Source organism: Microtus oregoni, unplaced genomic scaffold (genome assembly GCF_018167655.1).
Source record: "Microtus oregoni isolate MIOR12 unplaced genomic scaffold, Mior012 000014F_ref0000157, whole genome shotgun sequence".
In the NCBI taxonomy this organism is placed as follows: Eukaryota; Metazoa; Chordata; class Mammalia; order Rodentia; family Cricetidae; genus Microtus; species Microtus oregoni.
Genome location: NW_024543073.1, coordinates 30,988,773 through 31,011,511, shown reverse-complemented (window position 1 = coordinate 31,011,511; position 22,739 = coordinate 30,988,773). Strand labels below are relative to the sequence as shown.

Genomic DNA, 22,739 nt, shown 5'->3' with positions numbered 1-22,739 from the left:
TTGATGAGTGAGGAAAAGTCACGTTTCTTTGTAGGTATGATCAGCCCCAACCCCTATAAGTAGATAATGCTCAAGGGACAGTCCCACTCCCAAGACTAATTGGACATAACTGGACATGTTGGAAAAATAAAGGTCAACTAAGCGGGACTCATAGGGGCTCACAGGGACTGAAGCAGTTGTTACAGAGCCTGTATGAGTCTGTGCTAGGCCCTCTGCATGCATGTTGTGATTCCTTAGCTTGGAGTTTTTGTGGGAGTATAGGTGTCCCTAATTCTTTTTCCTTCTTGTGTGACCCTTTTCTTCCCATTGCTTTGCTTCATCCAGCCTTGAAATGAGAGTTTGTGCCTAATCTTCTTGCATCTTGTTATGCTGGGTTCAGTGGGAGGCCCTGGTCTTTTCTAAAGGGAAACAGAAGGGCAGTGCATCTGTGGGAGAGGGGAGATAGGAAGGCTGGGAGGAAGAGAGGGAAGGAAATCTGGAGTCGGGATGTATATACTATATGAGAGAGGAATAAGAAAATAAAAGAAAGAAGAAGGAATCTCAAAACTGGTTGGAAATGGGGAGGGGACTGTGAGAAGAGTAGTAATGGTTGGAGTTTGGGGAGGAGAGGTGAATATGTTCAAAACACATTGCATGGAATCCTGAAAGAATTAACAAAATATTTCTAAAAATTAAATTTTAACTAGCAAATATATATATATATATGTGTGTGTGTGTGTGTGTGTGTGTGTGTGTGTGTTCTTCAAAAATTAGTGTGCAAAAAGTAGCACAGTAGGGCCTGGAGAGGCCAGAATCAACCATGAGTCTGCCCAGTGTCAGATACAGAAAGGTCAGAAATTATTATGAGAAATGAATACCTGGTGGGGAAATAGAAGAAAGATGAAAACAGAAGAAAAATGATTTATATGCTAGGGAAAATGGTTGATCTGAAGAGTAGAGGGTGCTGAAGAACTGGCTGACACAGATGGCCAGCTTGACACCCAGGGTCATGCTGGTGTCTGGGCCTGGGTTGCTGCCATGGAAGATGACTTGGTCCAGGACCCTGATGCAGCTGTGGTATCTATGCTGTGGTCCAGGGCTCCTATTACCAGTAAGGGTTCTGAAGATGCCCAGAGTCTGGACCATGACCTGCGACTAAGTCAGTGTCCAAGGGATGTGTTCCTACAGGGGTCATACACAGTTAAGAGACCTGGGCTGACATCTGGGAACATGGTGATATCTAAGCCCAAACTGCTGCTGGGGACAACGTCTGTGGACCTACTACAATCCAACTCTAAATTGACGTGGCTCCTATTACCACCAAGGACCCTACTGAGGCCTACAGTCTGGGCCAACCCCTGAGGACAAGCTAGTCTTTTAGTGGTGCAGGAGAATTATCTGTATTCTGTCAATTGTGTATTTTATTTTATTTTATTTTTTTTAATTTATTTATTTATTAAGGATTTCTGCCTCGTCCCCACAACCGCTTCCCATTTCCCTCCCATCCCCCAATCAAGTCCCCCCCCCCTCATCTGCTCGAAGAGCAATCAGGGTTCCCTGACCTGTGGGAAGCCCAAGGACTGCCCACCTCTATCCAGGTCTCGTAAGGTGAGCATTCAAACTGCCTAGGCTCCCACAAAGCCAGTACGTGCAGTAGGATCAAAAACCCACTGCGATTGTTCTTGAATTCTCAGTATTCCTCATTGTCCACTATGTTCAGCTAGTCCGGATTTATCCCATGCTTTTTCAGACCTAGGCCAGCTGGCCTTGGTGAGATCCCAATAGAACATCCCCATTGTCTTAGTGTGTGGGTGCACCCCTCGTGGTCCTGAGTTCCTTGCTCGTGCTCCGTCTCCTTCTGCTCCTGATTTGGACCTTGAGATATCTGTCCGGTGCTCCCGTGTGGGTCTCTGTCTCTGTCTCCTTTCATCGCCTGATGAAGGTTAATATTCCTGAGGATGCCTATGTGTTTGTCTTTGGATTCACCTTCTTATTTAGCTTCTCTAGGAACATGAATTATAGGCTCAATGTCCTTTATTTATGGCTAGAAACCAAATATGAGTGAGTACATCCCATGTTCCTCTTTTTGGGTCTGGCTTACCTCACTCAGGATAGTGTTTTCTATTTCCATCCATTTGTATGCAAAATTCAAGAAGTCCTTGTTTTTTACTGCTGAGTAATACTCTAATATGTATATATTCCATACTTTCTTCATCCATTCTTCCGTTGAAGGGCATCTAGGTTGTTTTCAGGTTCTGGCTATTACAAACAATGCTGCCTTGAACATAGTTGAGCATATACTTTTGTTGTATGATAGGGCCTCTCTTGGGTATATTCCCAAGAGTGGTATTGCTGGATCCAGGGGTAGGTTGATCCCGAATTTCCTGAGAAACCGAAACACTGCTTTCCAGAGTGGTTGCACAAGTTTGCATTCCCACCAGCAATGGGTGAGTGTACCCCTTTCTCCACAACCTCTCCAGCAAAGGCTATCATTGGTGTTTTTTATTTTAGCCATTCTGACAGGTGTAAGGTGGTATCTTAAAGTTGTCTTGATTTGCATTTCCCTGATCGCTAAGGAAGTTGAGCATGACCTTAAGTGTCTTTTGGCCATTTGAAGTTCTTCTGTTGAGAATTCTCTGTTCAGATCAGTGCCCCATTTTATAATTGGGTTGATTAGCCCTTTACGGTCTAGTTTCTTGAGTTCTTTATATATTTTGGAGATCAAACCTTTGTCAGTTGCAGGGTTGGTGAAGATCTTCTCCCAGTCAGTGGGTTGTCTTTTTGTCTTAGTGACAGTGTCCTTTGCTTTACAGAAGCTTCTCCGCCTCAGGGAGTCCCATTTATTCAATGATGCCCTTAGTGTCTGTGCTGCTGGGGTTATACATAGGAAGTGGTCTCCTGTGCCCATGTGCTGTAGAGTACTTCCCACTTTCTCTTCTATCAGGTTCAGTGTGTTCGGACTGATATTGAGGTCTTTAATCCATTTGGATTTGAGTTTTGTGCATGGTGATAGATATGGATCTATTTTCATTCTTCTACAGATTGACATCCAGTTTTGCCAGCACCATTTGTTGAAGATGTTCTCTTTTTTCCATTGTATACTTTTAGCTCCTTTATCGAAGATCAGGTGTTCATAGGTTTGTGGGTTAATGTCATGGTCTTCTATTCGATTCCATTGGTCGACTTCTCTGTTTTTATGCCAGTACCAAGCTGTTTTCAATACTGTAGCTCTGTAATAGAGTTTGAAGTCAGGGATGGTAATGCCTCCAGACAAACCTTTATTGTATAAGATTGTTTTGGCTATCCTGGGTTTTTTGTTTTTCCATATAAAGTTGATTATTGTCTTCTCCAGATCTGTGAAGAATTTTGATGGGATTTTGATGGGGATTGCATTGAATCTATAGATTGCTTTTGGTAGAATTGCCATTTTTACTATGTTGGTCCTCCCAATCCAAGAGCAAGGGAGGTCTTTCCATCTTCTGGTGTCTTCTTCAATTTCTTTCTTCAAAGACTTATAGTTCTTGTCAAGTAGATCTTTCACTTCCTTGGTCAGGGTTACCCCAAGGTATTTTATGCTATTTGTGGCTATCGTGAAAGGTGATGCTTCTCTGATTTCCCTCTCTGCTTCCTTATCCTTGGTGTATAGGAAGGCAACTGATTTTTTGGAGTTGATCTTGTATCCTGCCACGTTACTAAAGCTGTTTATCAGCTGTAGGAGTTCTTTGGTAGAATTTTTGGGGTCGCTTATGTACACTATCATATCATCTGCAAATAACGAAAGCTTAACTTCTTCCTTTCCAATACGAATCCCCTTGATCTCCTTATGTTGTCTTATTGCTATTGCTAGAATTTCAAGCACTATATTGAAGAGGTATGGCGAGAGTGGACATCCTTGTCGTGTTCCTGATTTTAGTGGGATGGCTTTGAGTTTTTCTCCGTTTAATTTAATGTTAGCTGTTGGCTTGCTGTAAATAGCTTTTATTATATTTAGGTAGGACCCTTGTATCCCTATTCTCTCCAAGACCTTTATCATAAAGGGGTGTTGAATTTTGTCGAATGCTTTTTCCGCATCTAGTGAAATGATCATATGGTTTTTTTCTTTCAGTTTATTTATATGGTGGATTACATTGATAGATTTGCGTATGTTGAACCAGCCCTGCATCTCTGGGATGAAGCCTACTTGATCATAATGGATAATTTTTCTTATGTGTTCTTGGATTCGGTTTGCCAGTATTTTATTGAAGATTTTTGCGTCGATGTTCATGAGTGAGATCGGTCTGTAATTCTCTTTCTTGGTTGGGTCTTTTTGTGGTTTTGGTATCAGGGTAACTGTAGCTTCATAAAAGGAATTTGGCAATGACTCTTCTGATTCTATATTGTGAAATACCTTAAGGAGTATAGGTATTAATTCTTCTTGGAAGTTCTGGTAGAATTCTGCATTGAAACCATCTGGTCCTGGGCTTTTTTTCGAAGGGAGATTTTTGATAACCATTTCTAATTCTTCGCGAGAAACCGGTCTATTTAGATCATTCACCTGGTCTTGGTTTAGCTTTGGTATATGATACTTATTTAAAAAAATGTCCATTTCTTTTGTATTTTCCAGTTTTGTGGCATACAGGCTTTTGTAGTAAGATCTAATGATTCTCTGAATTTCCTCTGTGTCTGTGGTTATGTCCCCCTTTTCATTTCTGATATTATTTATTTGCGTGTTCTCTCTCTGTCGTTTAATTAGTTTGGATAGGGGTTTGTCGATCTTGTTGATTTTCTCCAAGAACCAGCTTTTTGTTTCATTGATTCTTTGGACTGTTTTCTGTGTTTCTATTTTGTTGATTTCAGCCCTCAGTTTTATTATTTCCAGTCTTCTACTTCTCCTGGGCGCGTCTGCTTCTTTTTTTTTCTAGAGCTTTCAGGTGTGTTTTTAAGTCCCCAATGTATGCATTCTCCGTTTTCTTTAAGTGGGCACTTAGTGCTATGAACTTTCCTCTTAGCACTGCTTTCATTGTGTCCCATAGGTTTGAGTATGTTGTCCCTTTATTTTCATTAAATTCAAGGAAGACTTTAATTTCTTTCTTGATTTCTTCCTTGACCCAGGTGTGGTTCAGTAGTTGACTGTTCAGTTTCCATGAGTTTGTCGGTTTTTTGGGGGCAGCGTGGTTGTTGCCTTCTAACTTTAATCCGTGATGATCTGATAAGACACAGGTGGACACTGATATTTTTTTGTATCTGTGGAGGTTTCCTTTGTTTCCGAGTACGTGGTCAATTTTTGAGAAGGTTCCATGAGCTGTAGAGAAGAAGGTATATTCTTTCCTATTTGGGTGGAATGTTCTATAGATGTCTGTTAAGTCCATTTGCTTCATTACCTCCAATAATTCTCTTAATTCTCTATTAGGTTTCTGTCTGATTGACCTGTCCCTTGGAGAGAGAGGTGTGTTGAAGTCTCCTACTACTAGTGTGTGTGGTTTGATGTCTGCCTTGAGTTCTAGTAATATTTCTTTTACATAAGTAGGTGCTTTTATATTGGGGGCGTATATATTCAGGATTGAGACGTCCTCCTGATGAATTGTTCCTGTTATGAGTATAAAGTGACCGTCTCGGTCTCTTCTGATTGATTTTAGTTTGAAGTCAGTTTTGTTAGAAATTAGTATGGCCACACCTGCTTTTTTCTTAGGACCATTTGCTTGAAACACCTTTTCCCAACCCTTTACTCTGAGTAGGTGCCTGTCTTTGTGGTTGAGATGTGTTTCTTGCAAACAGCAGAATGTTGGATCCTGTTTTCGTATCCAATCTTTTAGCCTGTGCCTTTTTATAGGTGAATTGAGCCCATTAATATTAAGTGATATTAATGACCAGTGGTTGTTTACTCCGGTTATTCTTATTGCTTTTGGTAGTAGAGATTGTGTGTCTCCTTTCTTTGAGATGTGCTCGTGAAGGGTCATTAGATGCCTGGGTTATTGTAGGCAGTGTTGGCAGTGTTGGATTCCTTGGGTTGCGATTTTCCTTCTATTACTTTCTGTAGGGCTGGATTTGTGGCTACGTATTGTTTAAATTTGTTCTTATCCTGGAATGTCTTGTTTTCTCCGTTGATAGTGAACGATAGCTTGGCTGGGTATAGTAGTTTGGGTTTGCATCCATGGTCTCTTAGCTTCTGCAGAACCTCTATCCAGGACCTTCTGGCTTTCATAGTTTCCATCGAGAAGTCAGGTGTAAGTCTGATCGGTTTACCTTTATAAGTTACTTGCCCTTTTTCTTTTGCAGCTCTTAATATTCTTTCTTTAACCTGTATATTTTGTGTTTTGATTATTATATGGCGAGGAGATGTTTTTCTTTGATCCAGTCTGTTTGGTGTTCTGTATGCTTCTTGAATATTTAAATGAATATCTTTCTTTAAGTTGGGAAAGTTTTCTTCCATAATTTTGTTGAAAATATTTTCTGAGCCTTTGAGCTGTGACTCTTCTCCTTCTTCTATTCCTATTATTCTTAGGTTTGGTTTTTTTATTGTGTCCCATAGTTCCTGAATGTTTTGTGTTGAGAATTTGTTGGCTTTGCTGTTTTCTTTGATCTGTTCGTTTATTTTCTCTATGGTGTCCTCAGCATCTGAGAGTCTTTCTTCTAGCTCTTGTATTCTATTGATTATGCTTGTTTCTGTAGACTCTGCTCGTTGGCCTAGATTTTCCATATCCAGCTGGTCCTCAGTTTGTATTTTCTTCTTTGCCTTCATTTCAGTTTTCAATTCTTGAACTGTTTCCATTACCTGTTTGATGGTTTTTTCTTGGTTTCCCAGGGTATCATGTACGTATTTACTCATTTCTTCAAACTTTTTGTTATACTTCTCATCCATTTCTATAAGGGCATTTTTTACATGTTGTTTAAGGGACTCTATTATCTTCATAAAGTCGATTTTTTCCACTTCTTCTGTGTTAGGTTGTTCAAATACTTCTGTTGTAAGATCATTGGGTTCTGATGTTTTCATGTTGTTTTTCAGATTATTGGGTGAGTTCTTGCCTTGGCGCCTGCCCATCTCCTCCTATTGATCCTATCCAATGGGTCCTTTAGAAACCGGATCAGGTTTCCCTGCTGGCCAAGGGCTCCGCTTACAAAATGCCCTCACTCTCTTTTGTGGTTCCTGCTGCAGGCCAAGAACCCTCTCACCCCTCCGAAGGCTCTTCAGGACAGGACCAGGCTCCCCTTGTGCCAGTGACCTGGCCAACCAAAGGCCTACCTCTTTGATTCAATTGTAGTAGGGCGATCTGCTCTCCTTATTGCATGCCTGTCCCAGCCGCTTGGGTCTGGCCGCCTCTCCGCCGCGTCTGGCGCCGCCGCCGCTGCGCCTCTGTGTGTCTGGCGCTGCTGCCGCTGCGCCTCTGTGCGTCTGGCCTAATTGTGTATTTTAATATAATGCTGATTGGCCAGACAGGAAGTATGGGGGGGGGGAACCAGACAGGACGTAGAGGTGGAAAAAAGAGAACAGGAGTATTCTGGGAAGCAGGAAGCTCCCGCTTCCACTCCAGCCCAGACCACCGAGAAGCAAGTTGTAATCTGCCCTGCTGAAAAAGGTACTGAATCACATGGCTAACATAGATAAGAACAATGGAATAAGAATATAAGCTACAAGAGCTAATAAGTAGCCTGAGCTAATGGGCCAATCAGTTTTATAACTTATGGAGATCTCTGTGTGATTTTCTTTAGGGCTTGCCAGAGGTGGGAACCAAGCAAGACAGAATATTATATTTTATCATGTATATATTATATTATATCATGTTATATTTTAGGGTCAGGCTGCTGCTGGGGCGAGGTATGCAGGTGATCTGTTCCCTATGAACCTGTGTGGGAGATCTGGCTCCACCCATCATCTGCCATATAGTGGGATGGAAAAGGAAATAAAAGATCTCTTCCCTCCTCTACCTGCTGTGTGACAATGGTGTTTTATCCTGTTACTTGTATTATTTTAAATAAAACACAGATTGGCCAGTAGCCAGGCAGGAAGTATAGATGGGGCAATGAGAACAGGAGAATTTTGGGAAGAGGAAAGCTCAGTTTGCAGTCATGACCTAGCCATAGAGGAAGCAAGATGTGACTGCTTTACCGAAAAAGGTACCAAGCCACATGGCTAACTCAGACAAAAATTATGGGTTAATGTAAGTTATAAGAATTAGTTAATAAAAATCCTGAGCTAATGGACCAATCAGTTTATAACTAATATAGACCTCTATGTGATTCTTTGGGACTTAATGGCTGCAGGATGGGGGGATGAAAACATTGGTCAACACCTACCCCTCACTCCCTGTGGAGGGTGGGACAACTGGCCTTGAGGTCATAAGAGTGGGAATGTTGGCACTTCCCCTGGCTCACAGCAACACTTGGGCTAGCAGGTCCTGCACCTCATCCATACAGCGCAGTAGAGCTGACCCTCTTGGCTGGGGCACAGGAGAGCAGGATGGAAAGACTTGAGAGCAGGAGAGCTGATCCCCCATCTTCTGCCATATGTTTATATGGGTAAGAGAAAGATGCCCCTCACTCCTTGACACCTATGTCTGGTAGGAGAGCTGTCCTCAGGGTTACAAAAATGAGAGAGCTGGTCCTATCCCTCTCATGGGAGAGAGAGACCTGAACCTCTCCTGGGGAGCACACTAGAGCTGAACCTGTACGTGGGAGTGCATGTGAGCTGCTCCTGTGGATGTGAGAGAAGACCTGCAACCACCTCTCACTCATATGCTGTGTGGTGGCATGAATAAGGAAAACATGCCCTCCTTCACCTCATCCCTTGCCATCTGTGCCAGTTAGAAGAGCCATTCTCAGGGGCATGAGAGCAGAAGAGCTATCCCTGCCTCTCACCAACAGCTGTGGGCACTGCATCTCACCTGGGTAAAACAGCTGCCCCTGGTGGTGTGAGTGTGGGTGAACTGGACCAGAGGGTGTGAGAGAAAGAGAACTGGCCCCTCCCTTTGCTGCCTGCTGCCTCCTGTGAGCTACCTGGGGCAATGCTGGAGAGCTTGCCCAACTAGCTATAATGAGGAAAAACTGGCAAACTGACAAACCCAGCTACCACCAGTGTCAGAACCAGGGCAATGAGTTAGCCCAGCCCAACATCTACCTCATATATGAACTGCGAGAATATGTAAAGGGATCATACCTGCAGGTCTAAAGCTACAGGATCTCCGTGATACAGGGCAACAACAAGATAGTCAAGAAAAGTCTCACTGAGGGCTTAGTATGGATAGCAGAAGCCAGAGACCTCAAGCCAGACCAATGACTCACTGCAGTGAACACTTACAAGTAAAGATGTGTGAACTAAAGTGTGTGCTGTGTGACTCACTGTGACATATTACAGCATTCACACTGAGATATTTGTTCCTTTGCTTGTTTGGTTTTGGTTTTGTTGGTTTTTTTTTGGGGGGATACTCTTAAATATTGTTTTGTTTGGAGGTAGATTGCATGGAGAAACAGTGGAAGCAACGGGACAGGGATATGAGTGGGATCAGGTTGCATAATGTAAAATTCACAAAGAATTTTTTTTAATTGCACAATAAAAAAAATGACTGGCATCTGTTTTTTATGGTGAGGTATATTAAGTGGTGTTTTGCTCATGAAGAATAAGCAAAGGTAGTCTCTTTGATAACTGTACAGCAGTCTTCTGAGCATTCTCCCTGTCATACAACAAGCAAAATGGGAATGGAGGGCAGAAAAGGAAAATAACTCTCCTTACTCATGGATAATGTAAATATTTATACAACTAATGCTGAAGACTTGGGAGAATATCCACAGAAACTAGCAAATCAACTTAGTAAATCTCATGTTAAAATGTTGAAGCAGAAATATCAATTTTATTTCACCACATTCACAAAAATGATTGAAAGTTTATTCTTTTACCTCACTCAGGATAGTGTTTTCTATTTCCGTCCATTTGTATGCAAAATTCAAGAAGTCATTTTTTTTTACTGCTGAGTATTACTCTAATATGTATATATTCCATACTTTCTTCATCCACTCTTCCATTGAAGGGCATCTAGGTTGTTTCCAGGTTCTGGCTATTACAAACAATGCTGCTATGAACATAGTTGAGCAAATACTTTAAAGTACCTTCTGTTAAAAGTACTACTTGGCAGAGATGAGGGTATGTTTTTAGTGGAATAGAAGCATGCACTCTGCAAACATAAAAATATGAATTTGAATCCTAAGAAGGTGTGTAAAAGAGCCAGGTGTGGATGTGTATGCCTGTGATCTCAGCTCCGGGGAGCAGAGGAAAAGAATACAAGAGCATTCTCACCAATTCAGTAAGAGAATTAAAAAAGGCATGAAGTTATAGAAAAGGACACAGGACACACTACTTCAGTTTGAATATATATATTTCACATGCAAACGTTAATGTGCACACACACCCTAACATAATATACCCCCAAACTCACATATGCACACTTGATTCACACATGATATTTACAATAACAAAATATTTCAGTATCAATTTCACTGCTAAATATAAATGTTCTTGATTTGAGTTAAAGAAAAACTAAGAACCAAAAACAAACCCATGTAGAAAAATATTTAAATTTGAAACAATTCTCCTAAAACTGAAATAAACTTAACAGGATCATAACCACTGGCCCTTTCTATTTTCGCAAGCTTTTTTCTATGTATATGTAAGTGCAAGTAATTACAAACATCCATAGAGACTTGAAAAGGAAATTTAAAAAATCAAGAGAAGACCTATCATTTTAGAATAGATGGAAGACAATGAAATACATGTAGCACAAAAGTCCAATAAGACGACAGTGTGGTGCTAGCATAAAGAAATACAAACAAACTGGTGAAGTTGAACAGTATTCAGCATAGATGCAGTCATACAGATATCTGACTCATCAACCGAGGGATAAAAGCTGCCCAACCAGGGAGAGCCTCCCTAATAAATGGCACCGAAGCCAAGGAGTTAGTATTCTACCCCTCACCAGACATCAACCTGTTTGAGACAGATTTTAAGTTTAATTGGGAAAGATAAACTTATAAGCCTTTTGTTATATTTCTGTAGCCTGAGTGCATAAAAAGATATCACAGAAAGAACACAACCAACCATTCATGTCCTGTGTCAGACTAAATGTTTCTTGTTCTTCAAAAGACACAACTCGGAAAATCAAGTTGAGGGCAAGTATTTGAATAATATAAATCAGACAAGCGATTTGCATCCATGATAATCAGTTTCATATAAAAAAAAAAACACTTACCACTTAGCCTAACCATTCTACTTGTAGGTATTTTTCTAAGAGAAACAAAAGCATTTATGTGTCAGCTCTAAATATTTAAACAAATATAACCCAAACCTCAAACAATACAAATGTTTAGCTAATGGGTCAACATGGGCAGTTCATTTTTGTAAAGAAATACTATTCAGTAATAAAAATGATTTACTGGTAATTCCCAAGAATACTTACTTTATTATTTCATTCATTCCCCCAAACATGAACTTGCTAACCATTGTGCCAACCCTAGAGGTAATATAAACTACTGAAGCAAACAGTTGCAAAGGGTACTGTGAGTTAAGCCAGTCAAGATGAGTGAGGCTGAGGGATTTTTGTAACTTTGATATTCTATGATCATTCTTTTTAATTTGTTTTTAAAATTCAATTTCTTAATCTTTAAATCTGAGGAACTACTAAAGGAATGCATGCAAATTTTTCTGGCAGTCATTATAATTGCAAATGTGACAAATACTTAAGAATATTATTTGTAAAAATCAGTAGGTTGTTTTATGAGAAATCATTTTTAAAAAAAAGCTGAGTGTTAAAGAGTGTTGCCCTTAAACATGACGACTTGTATCATATAGTGACTTCATCAACACATCCATTACACAAAGGTCAAATCAGATCTCAGTAGGAAATGAGAAACAATAATAACCTGTTACCCAGTTCTCTAGCCTGAAGGGAAGTCAGTCATTCCCAGGTGCATCTGGAATTAGTGTTCTATGATGTGTATGCCATCAAATGAGTTACAAATAAAGTCTAAACTCATATAGACATACCTGTCTGCAACTAACAGTATAAGTTGTAAATAGAAGGAATGTTTCAATCATTTTCAGATATTTGAAGATACATGTTTTTGATACTATTCCCAAACTCAAAAAGTAGTGGCTGTTTAAAAATTGGTTCTCAGTGTGGAAACATATTTATCAATGAATATTGTATGCTCTGTTTTGTGTGACTACGTTGGCTTATGTTAAAACAACTAAGCTCTTGGGCCATGAATGATTTTGTAATAAAATGAATTGGCCATCTCATAAAAAAGAAAGAAAGAGAAACTCAGTTCATTGTTATGATTAGGACATCAGAAAGTCTTTGTAGGCAAGCTGTCAAGTTCTAGTGGTGATGGCAAATTCCAAAATTCTCAATTTCTCTTAAGATCACAGATTTTATCACAGTCACCCAATAATTTGAGCTGCTTCTTGCTTGAAGTGACTGCCTCATTTCATTCACTTAAAGTAAAACAGGTGCCAAATGTCCACATCTACTAACTGTGGTGGCTTTGTTGGTCATTTTTTCCCCAGTAAAATGCTCTTTCTTTATTAGTCAACCAAACAATGACACAGATCTGTTTGTTGGCTCGAGCAGAAAGGCCTATGTGTACTTCCCTTTTTGTCACACATAACACTAAAGAGTGTACTCAAGAGTGGAGAAATAATAGAGTCAGCCATTCCCAGTGTTTCCTGGGTGCTGCTGAGGAAACACTGATTTTTCTCCATATAACTGTGGTAGTACCTAGTGTGCAGTTTGATCTCAGTCTTTCTGCTAAGGCTTCAGAAGTTTTTCTCATCATGATTTATACAGCATGTTGCAGAGATTAACACTGAGAAATATGTAAACATGGCTGCTTAAGAATCATGTAAAGGCTGATGTTTAATCTCCACTGTGAGACACTAAGTGTGCAGAAACCTAACCTGAGTGTCTTGCTTAGAGTGAAATCTTTGAGAGATGATTATAATTAGACAAGATCATCAAGTGGAGCCACATGATGAATGTTAGCAGCTTTGTAAGAAATGGAGAAACACCAGGAGCACACGTATATGGTGTCATGGTGCCCTGGACCACCCCAGGATTCTGCTGGTGAGGTTACCAGCAGGTCTGCATCCTTGACTTTAGAAAAGAACTTTAAGCTAACCAAACCATTTTTCCTATAACTTACCTAATCTGTGGTGTTATACAATTTGCAGCACAAAAGTTTAAGAAACTTTGAGTTTTCAGTCATCCAAAAGGTTTAAAAGAACATCCAGTGATTCACAAAACACACTTCCATACCAACAGAATATAAACAATAGATGGTGATGATAATGATTATAGATATATACAAGATAGATAGATAGATAGATAGATAGATAGATAGATAGATAGATAATAAAGAGAGATAGATGATACATAGATAATAAAAAGATATTATTTGAGATGTTGGAAGATCTGTTATACAAAGCTATATATAAATAGCATATAAATGCCAATTCATTCCCATCTAGACTTGTTTCCTATTTTCCTATATACTTTTCTTCATTTCCTCATCCTTTTTTCTTCCCTCATGCCATGACATTCCTATAGTATGCCACATAACACTGTAACATACATGTATTCCTACAGAATGACACATAGTTCTGTAATATGCATGGTATCCCTGTAGTGCACCAAAAAGTACTGTAATATGCATGGTAACCCTACACTGTGTCACACAACATGGTAGTATCTTATAATAGGATGTTGTACCCCCATTGATTTGTTTCATTGTAGTTATGAAAGTGATCATGGGATCTCTGGTAAGCAATGCAATAGTGAATGAATCACTAATACACAACTATCTGAGAATATCTGAGAATAGTGAATGAATCACTAATACACAACTATCTGAGATGAAAATAATATCTTTGTTAGACTCAAAGTTTCCCCTAGCCTTATCTATTCTCTCTTCCCTATGTTTCAACTTCCCAGCTGTATTCTCCTCTGTTCCTTAATATCTCATTATGTGTGCTATTCGAAATTATGTATTTGCTGTGCTTTACTTGCTCCTACTTATTAAACAACATTGGCAAGTCAAAAATAATCTAATCTCTTGGTTTTTATACTTTATTAAAATTTTAATAAAATTTTGACTTTGGGGCATATTTATAAAATTTACCCAAATATATAACAATAGTTTAGAATGATGTCCAATTAATATATTTGGCTCTGGAGTCAGTCTTTCTGAAACTGGATTACAACTCAGCCATGCCCTTGTCTTAGGATCATAGTCAAGTTACTTAACTTTTAAATGATTTTAACTTCTCATGTAAAAGGTTTTCTCATCATGGTCACTCCTTTAAAGAGTTGTTTGCAGATAAAATGAAATAATATTTAGAAAGAACTTATCACAGTAACAGTCAAATAGGAGGAATCATTAAATATTAGTAGCAGTGGTAAATAATTTGCATTTGTCCTGAACACAATCCCTTTGGCTTCTGTATCTTTTTTTTTTTTTTTTTTTTTTGGTTTTTCGAGACAGGGTTTCTCTGTGGCTTTGGAGCCTGTCCTGGAACTAGCTCTGTAGACCAGGCTGGTCTCGAACTCACAGAAATCCGCCTGTATCTTGAACAGTAAAACAAGGGATTTAATCTCTTACCAGCGTCATGTATGCTTGCCACTACTCACACTGCAAGATCCCCTGTGTCTCCACCATCCTAACTGTCCCTTGACTTGGGGTTTGTCAATCTTCATAACTGCTTTTGCTAATCTCTCTCTCTCTCTCTCTCTCTCTCTCTCTCTCTCTCTATATATATATATATATATATATATATATATCACAGAGCTCCACACATCTCTATCATAAATAGATGTAGTATGTGTCTTTATTTCTAATAGTTTCTGCCTCATTAGGCATTTCTGAACAATACAGTTGAGCAAGAGGGAAAATTGTAGAGTGCCTAGTTTGTTCCTGATGGCTTTCAAGAGGGAGATAGAATTGCCAGACAACAACACATTTGTCTAGAGACACCAGAATGCTTGGAAGTCTTCTTTCTTAGGATGTAAATATTGTCAAAATAAATAAATAGACATATATCGTCAGCCAAGCAAGGGCTGTTTAGAGGTCACCAGGACCCCTTGAAGTACTAATTTTTTACTATAGGTTCAGGTGGTTTTCTGAACAAAGATATTCTTTTATATCATCCCATGTCAAGGATTAGAAGAGAGACATTCCAAGAGCTCAAAATGTAATGAAGAGATGTGGGATTCCCCTATGTATGCTGTGAATATCATTGGTTAATAAAGAAACTGCTTTGGACATATAGCATAGCTATAGGGGAACAGAGCTAGGTGAGAAAAACTAAACTGAATGCTGGGAGAAAGGAGGCAGAGTCAGGGAGAAGCCATGGAGCTGCTGCCAGAGACAGATGTGCTGAATCTTTGCTGGTAGGCCATGACCTCCTGGTGATGCACAGATGGAGATGGGTCAAATTAAGATGTAAGTGTTAGCCAATAAGAAGCTTGAGCTAATGGGCCAAGCAGTGATTTAAATAATACAGTTTCTGTGTGACTATTTCGAGGCTAAGCAGCCAGGAACTAACTAGCAGCCTCCTCCAACAGTGAAGAATGCTTTACTTCACTGAATTCAAATGGTGGAAGTCCAGAATAGAGACTGAAAGTGAGACTAGAAAGGAAGAAAGCTTTAGAGATGTGGTGGGAACAGAGATAAGGGATGATGTCTCTCACTGAAGGATAACATCTACAACAAAGCTGGTGGAGGAAGTGTTCCTTCTGCTGCTGCTGAAAAGTGACAGATCTTGAAAGAAGAAAAGCTATAGACATGTAGATATTAAGATAATAAAGTAACAGCCATTAATGGAATAGATACACTTCAACATCAGTGGCCTGAAAAACAGGATTATGGTTAATCATATAAAGTGTTGTATTGAGGTAGGAGCAGGGTAGACAACTTCATCACAGTGATCCAGGGACTAGGGTTTCCTTCTATTGAGATGAAGCTATATCCTGGGGCTTCTGAGTTCTTCACGTTGAGTTAGCAGATAGGAATAGCCTAAATGTCCAAGCAGGAAGTTTTGTATGTACCTAGTACAGAAATATACAGAGTATATTGTATGTGCCTGCATTTGAGTATAATATAGTCATAAGGCAACACTTAACTGTAACCATAGTGCAAAATAGAAAATCTATGTAACAACTAATCAGTTCACCACACTATAGAAATAAGTATTGTCTTTAGAGCCATTTCATTAACTACAAAATGGGAGATTTAGATTTATGCATAGAGTATGTGTATTCAAAAGCATTAAAAACAACTGTTTTCTATATTAATAACTATAGATAAATATGACACATTCATATTGAATCACTCAATTCAAGAAAATGACTTAACAATTTTAAAGACTTTTTATTAGAATTTTCAGGAGGAAATTTGTAGATACTGTGTCATGTTTCTCTTCATTAGATATTTGATCTTGCTCTTGATTTGATGTGTGATTCCTCTCATCATGATGCTATGAATATGTTTTATTACCATTGGATATTAAAGAAACTATTTAGGCCAATGGCTTAGAAAAGTAAATCCAGGTGGGAAACCTGAACAGAGATATAAAGAAAGTGGGCAGAGTCAGGGAGATACCATGTAGCTGCTGAAGGAAAAAGATGACAGCTGCCAGCCAGCACCTTACCAATAAGCCACAACCTCAAGGCAATACACAGATTAATAGAAATAGATTAGCTTAAGATGTAAGAGTTAACTAGATGATACACCATCTAGAAACAATGTTGTAATTAATATAGTTTCTGTGTTATTATTTGAGTCTGGGCTTCTGGAAATTTAAAAAGCAGTTCCTGCCTACATTGATTCATTGCTTTGCTACATTCACTAGAATTATATCATTATTGTTGTTATAGGGAATGCTTTACATTTTTAGGAATTTTTCACTTAACATTTTCATTGATTATTGTGTATGTATATGCATTTGTGTGTATGTATGTTCATATATATAGGACGTGTGTGCATTTGAGTGTGCATACGTGTGTGTGAGTGTGCGTGTGTAGGTGTAGGCTACAGGATAACACTGAGTGTTGTTTCTCATGCACTGTCTACTTTGTGATTTTTTTTATATTTTTATTTTCCCATTAAAATATTTACACTTCCTCCCCTCCTCCCATTCCCCTCCCGCTCCCCCACTCACCCTCCTCTCTCCTCCTCCCTCCTTAAGAGAGGGCAGGGAACCCTGCCCTGTGGGAAATCCAAGGCCCTCCCTTCTACATCCAGGCATAGGAAGGTGAGCACCCAAACAGACTAGGGTCCCAAAAAGCCAGTACATGCAGTAGAAACAAGTCCCAGTGCCATTATCAACGACTTCTCAGTCAGCCCCCATTGTTAGCCACATTCAGAGAGTCCGGTTTGATCACATGCTCATTCAGTTCCAGTCCAGCTGAATTTGGTGAACTCCCATTAGAACAGGCACACTGCTTCAGTGGGTGGACCAACCCCTCGCGGTCCTGACTTCCTTGCTCATCTTTGCAGTTGGAGCTGCGGGGCTGCATTCCGCCACCCAGCTCCCGCCACCGGCTAGCTTTATCCGAAATAACAACACACAAACTGTATTCTTTTAAACACTGCTTGGCCCATTATATCTAGCCTCTTCTCGGCTAACTCTCGCACCTGGACTAGCCCATTTCTAATAATGTGTGTAGCACCCCAAGGTGCGCTTGCCGGGAAGATTCTAGCCTATGTCCATCCTGGGTCGGAGTTCATTGCGTCTGCCCCGGAGAGGGGAGCATGGCCTCTGAGCTCACTTCCTCTTCCTCCCAGCATTCTGTTCTGTTTACTCCACCCACCTATGTTTTAACCTATGAGGGCCAAGCAGTTTATTTATCAATTAACCAATGACCTTCCTCCATCACATCTTCTCCCTCTTTCTGCTCTTCAACTGGACCTTGGGAGCTCAGTCCAGTCAGTGTTTTGTACTTTGTGATTTTTGAGACACAGTGTCTCATCAGTCTGGAAATATCCAGTAGGCTAGCAATCTGCCTGTCTCTACCTGTCCAGGGGTTAAGATTATAGATGCCAACACCAGGCCTGTGTCTTACACAGGTGCTGTGAATTGGGGATGGACCTCTGGTCTTTATGATTGTGCACCAAGAACTTTACGGACTTGAGCTATCTCTACAGCCCTCATAGATTATTTCATAGTATCATAGCACTTAGGTTATTTAAAGCACTTCAGATAGCCTTCTGAATGCAACTAGATTTAATTTAGCATTTGACAAACTTTGAACAACTGTTACAAAGCCACCAGACAGTCCTCATGAAATATTATGACCTCTTTTGGTTAAAAGCCAATCAATCCCATGGATTACTCTAGAAATTATGTCAAAGCTGCTATATTTTAGGCTCTTATACTGAAGTAAAGATTCCTTAGATGAGAATTTTTAGCTGACTATGCAAAAACAGAAGCACCACCTGGCTACTGAGAGCCAACTAAAAACTTAGAACAGGATCCTGAAGAGGGTATGGCAGAGAGGACAACACCACGTGTTTCTGTCTTCTCCTTGGGTTCTTGTAAATAGCACCGTTGCTGCAAAATGAACACTGTCACCGGTTCCAGAGAGACACCTCCCCTGAGGTCTCTCTCCAGCCACTGTGCCTAATCCGGGTGGGGTGATTTTCACCCTTCGTTTACTTTGTCATTATTCTGGCCTCTAGTCCATTCTTCTGCCTATGCTCAGTGAACTGCCACTCTATTATCAGTAGGATTTAAAAATAACTAGCATTGACTATTGTAAACATAGAATAATGATACCATTTTTCTTAAATACAAATTCATATATCATTGTAACTGAGGAAAAGCAAGACTCAAATGACTTTTTAGCAACTAACAAAACACAGATTACATACAATTAATTGGCATCACATTGTCTCTCATTTGTATATTTAATATCATAGATATTCCTTTAATATTGACAGTGGGTGTATACAAAAACGTAATATCAGAGTATTAATTAATGTTGAATAGAATTATGCAAGGACAAATAAAAGATGAGCAGCTCTTTCGTCTTACTTTTTTGCTTTCTCTTCTTCTTAACAAAACAATTATAATTCCGACTTTTCCTGCTTCCTCTCCAAGATTCCAATTTTAAGCCCAATCAAAAGATGCCAACATATTCAAAACTGAGAATGCTTTGGATTCGGTATTCCTCCTGTCTTGCTCGCCTTTAAGGGATTTTAAGTCTTTTTTCTCCCAAGCTGCCAGTTACACCGAATTGTTCTGAAATGTGAAGTGTGTGTGTGTGTGTGTGTGTGTGCACGTGCGCACGAGCATGTGTGTAAATATGAGCTACTATCAACCAGGGCAACAATAAGAACTTCACACTTGTCATTTAGTAAAACCTGCCTTTTGAGCCCTGTCAGTCATGGGTTTCTACATGTGTGCTTTTTGGTTGGAGCAGTGCTATTTTATGGCAGCTTCTGTTTAGGAATTCACGTCGCTGCTTGGCATTTATGTAGTTCAGCTGTTAGAGAGTCAGGGTAAGAAGAAAGGAAATATGCAGGAGTGAAGGTTTTGGGGCAAAGAGGGAAATAAGAAAGGGCTTTAGGTTGTGAAATAACAATAGCAGCCATGTGGCAGCAATAAAGCCCAGGCAGAGCCCCCCTGGTTCAGGCAAGGCACAGCCCAACAGATGCCGCCCACACCCATCCTCATGAGCTGGGTGGCCGAATGCTGGCACAAAGTGCAAGCTGCATGAAATAAATACTAGTCGTTACTGTCAGCGACGGCCTTTGTCACTCTGCAATGCTGAACTCATTACAGTGCGTGCCACTGAGCTCAGATCTGCCTAAAACACAAAAAGATTTAGAGAAGGCATGTGAATAAAAAGAAAAAGGTTTCAGGATCTAAGTGGGCTGACAAACCTGTGCCTGATTCATACTGTAGGTTCAAATATGTTCAGAAGTTCAGATATTTATCCAATATTGTCAACGTAAAACTCTATCCCTTGAATTTTAATAGGAAAATAACAGCAGCGGGATTGTCCTCTCTGGTGTTCTGAAGCACTTTGAGCTTCTTATTTCTCTCGAATCATTAGGAAACCTTGAGTTTAGAATTTGAAGTTCAGAAGCAAGCATTTCTGGAACATATAAATAAAAGTACTGAAATTAAATTTCACTCCTTTCTAAGTAACTCTAGGAAAGGTAACAAAGGTGACATTTTTTACTTAAACTTGCCAGAGAGAATGGATGTTTTTAGAAATTCTCTGGAACATATGGCTTAGGTATATAGAAGGTACATAGGTAAGGGCAAAACAAGAATGGCTCATTGAGATTCAAAATCCTCTCTTTCCACTCTGCTCCACTCTTTAAGGAAGGAACTTGAGGATTTTTGTTGTGAAACTATGCTGGAAATCATAGCTTCAAGTGATAAGAGACCAAAAACATTAACAAAATATCTATGCTTTCTTCTTTAATATTGATGACTTAGTACTTTTTTATTATTATTATAGCAAATCTCTTTGAAACTATAAGTTATATGTGACTAACATCAACTGGCATAATCACATGTGAAGTTATGAGTACAGCATAGCATTTACAACACGTCTACATACTTGGACATGTACATGTATGTTACCTTTCTTTTGTACCTATTCATAGTTTGAAAAGCAAAGTCAGTCTAGAGCTGAAATAGTATATCATCAAAGCTAGAATTATTCATAGTGTGTACACACTGATGATATCCAACAACAAGAAGGGTGTGTAATTGTCTACAATGACAATAATATTAACACTTAAAGGCTGTTCAGGCATCATGGAAATAAATATCCCACAGAAAGTGGAGACGAGAAAACTGCCAGGAGTTTGAGACCAGTCTGGGCTGCATGCCAAGTTCCAGATCAACCTGAAATATAAAGTGAAGTGTTGCCACAAAAACAAAACAAACAATGCAATCTTAGGACATTAAAAAAGAATTCTTTAAAAAAATTCATAAACTAACACACAGTCATACCTTACTTCTGAAAACTGTATAGTTCACTTCAATAATTATCATGCTACCATGGAAACAGTACAGAGAAGATTCACATGACCTCTGCGCAGGGATAACATATAAGTGTGGGAGGTTACCCTCACTTCTGAGAGATGTTAGTGGCTCTGGTATGCATTAAATAAATATTACAACAGGCCAAAAGAAAATTGTGAGGTGGTAATGGTAATGTGTGGTGTCCTGATATTAGCAATAGTATTAGTAATTTAAGTATACACTACTATGAGTTGCTCAAATTGCATGTTTAAATCTAACGAATTTTATCTTAGTTACATCTGAGAAAACTTACAAAAATATTTCAAAATGCTAAAATGAATTCACTGTTAGGATTCGGATTCTTGTGTCTCAGCACAGGAGCACGGGGACTGGCTTTCTGTGCTTTCCACTGTGAGAGTTTCAGTCATGGCAGAAGCTTGTTTGGATATCAGCACCTCCCAGACTTTTTATTAACTTGCCAATCTCTAACAATCACGTAAGACCTCAGCATATTTAGACACCAAAACGAGTGTGTTAATGTAAATAACCTATAAACTAAATAATAAATGACACTAAAGTGAATACACAGGGAAGATGTAACGTGGGATGGTCCCGTACGTGTAATCTACTAATGGGCTGCTTCTCAAAAGAGAAGAAAATACTTTAAGAACCACATGCTTCCTAAGATAAATGTTATCTGACTTTTGATAATAAAATTCAGGTCTTTTTCTGCTACCATTTACTGGGCTAAAATTGAAAACAAACATGCATGCTCATATGTTCCCCAGACAATGGGCGTCTGTGTGTGGGTGTCTGTCTTTAGCATTCACATTCACAGCAACTGAATCCATTGGTATCAGTGCTGCCCAGTGACTTGCTTTTCTCCCCCTCTCAACTTTTTTTTTTTTTTTTTGCCTGTCAATCTGAAGAGGTTGGGAAAATGATGAACAGAAAACAAAACTGAAGGTAAAAGCAATAGAGAAAGATTGATTGACCCCACACTATCATGTAAGTGTCAATAACAAGGAGCTACTGGGTGCCTGCAGTGTTTTTCTCTAAACTTTTAGCCGTCCATCAGTCAAAGCCCAAGATAACAATCCATCATGGAGTCAAAGTGGCGAACAACTGTGTGGTCCTTTGATAAGGGACAGTGTCACAATTCGTCTCCTTCCCTTCCCACAGATCGCCTCAAATAGGGTAAGGCTCTGTTATAACAGCTGCAAAGTGCCCAGAGACATTCTTCAGTGTGGAAAAAATTCTTATGAAATACATATAATAGAGATCTAAGCACCCATTTTAAAAAATACAGCCAGTGATCATTCGTTCAACTTCCATGTTGAATTTATTTGCTCTGTTCTTTCTCAGCATTATCTTTAACAAACGAATTGTTTAATGTAACCAACAGGCAAGATAGTGACTTCTTTTTAAAGTGATTAAAGTAACAATATCCTGAAGGCCACAATGCTGTCTCTGTACAGTCTGAGCAGTATTTTAAATCTGTAGCTGGACTTAATTTTCTTTTATGAATTGAATACAAGGAGGCATTACAGATAATCCATATGTTTACATATTTGATAGAATGTGCTATCCCCATTCATTCTCCAAAATTATACCTCAGTCTGACCGGTCAAGAACGTTTAGTGGCCGAGAAAATGAGCATATCACACTAGAAACTCTTATGACTTAAATATGTTACTGAGGTTCATTTAAGCATTTAAAGACTAGTATGTTTAAAAATATTTAATGGTAAGACACTGTT

At 39.3% G+C, this 22,739-nt stretch overlaps 1 non-coding gene across 1 annotated transcript; it reads left to right on the top strand.

The window, feature by feature from the left end:
• Positions 1–20,987: 20,987 nt before the first annotated feature.
• LOC121456018 lies at positions 20,988–21,094 on the top strand. The gene has a single exon (XR_005975572.1). It is a non-coding gene; the product is annotated as a U6 spliceosomal RNA (small nuclear RNA).
• Positions 21,095–22,739: the final 1,645 nt, after the last annotated feature.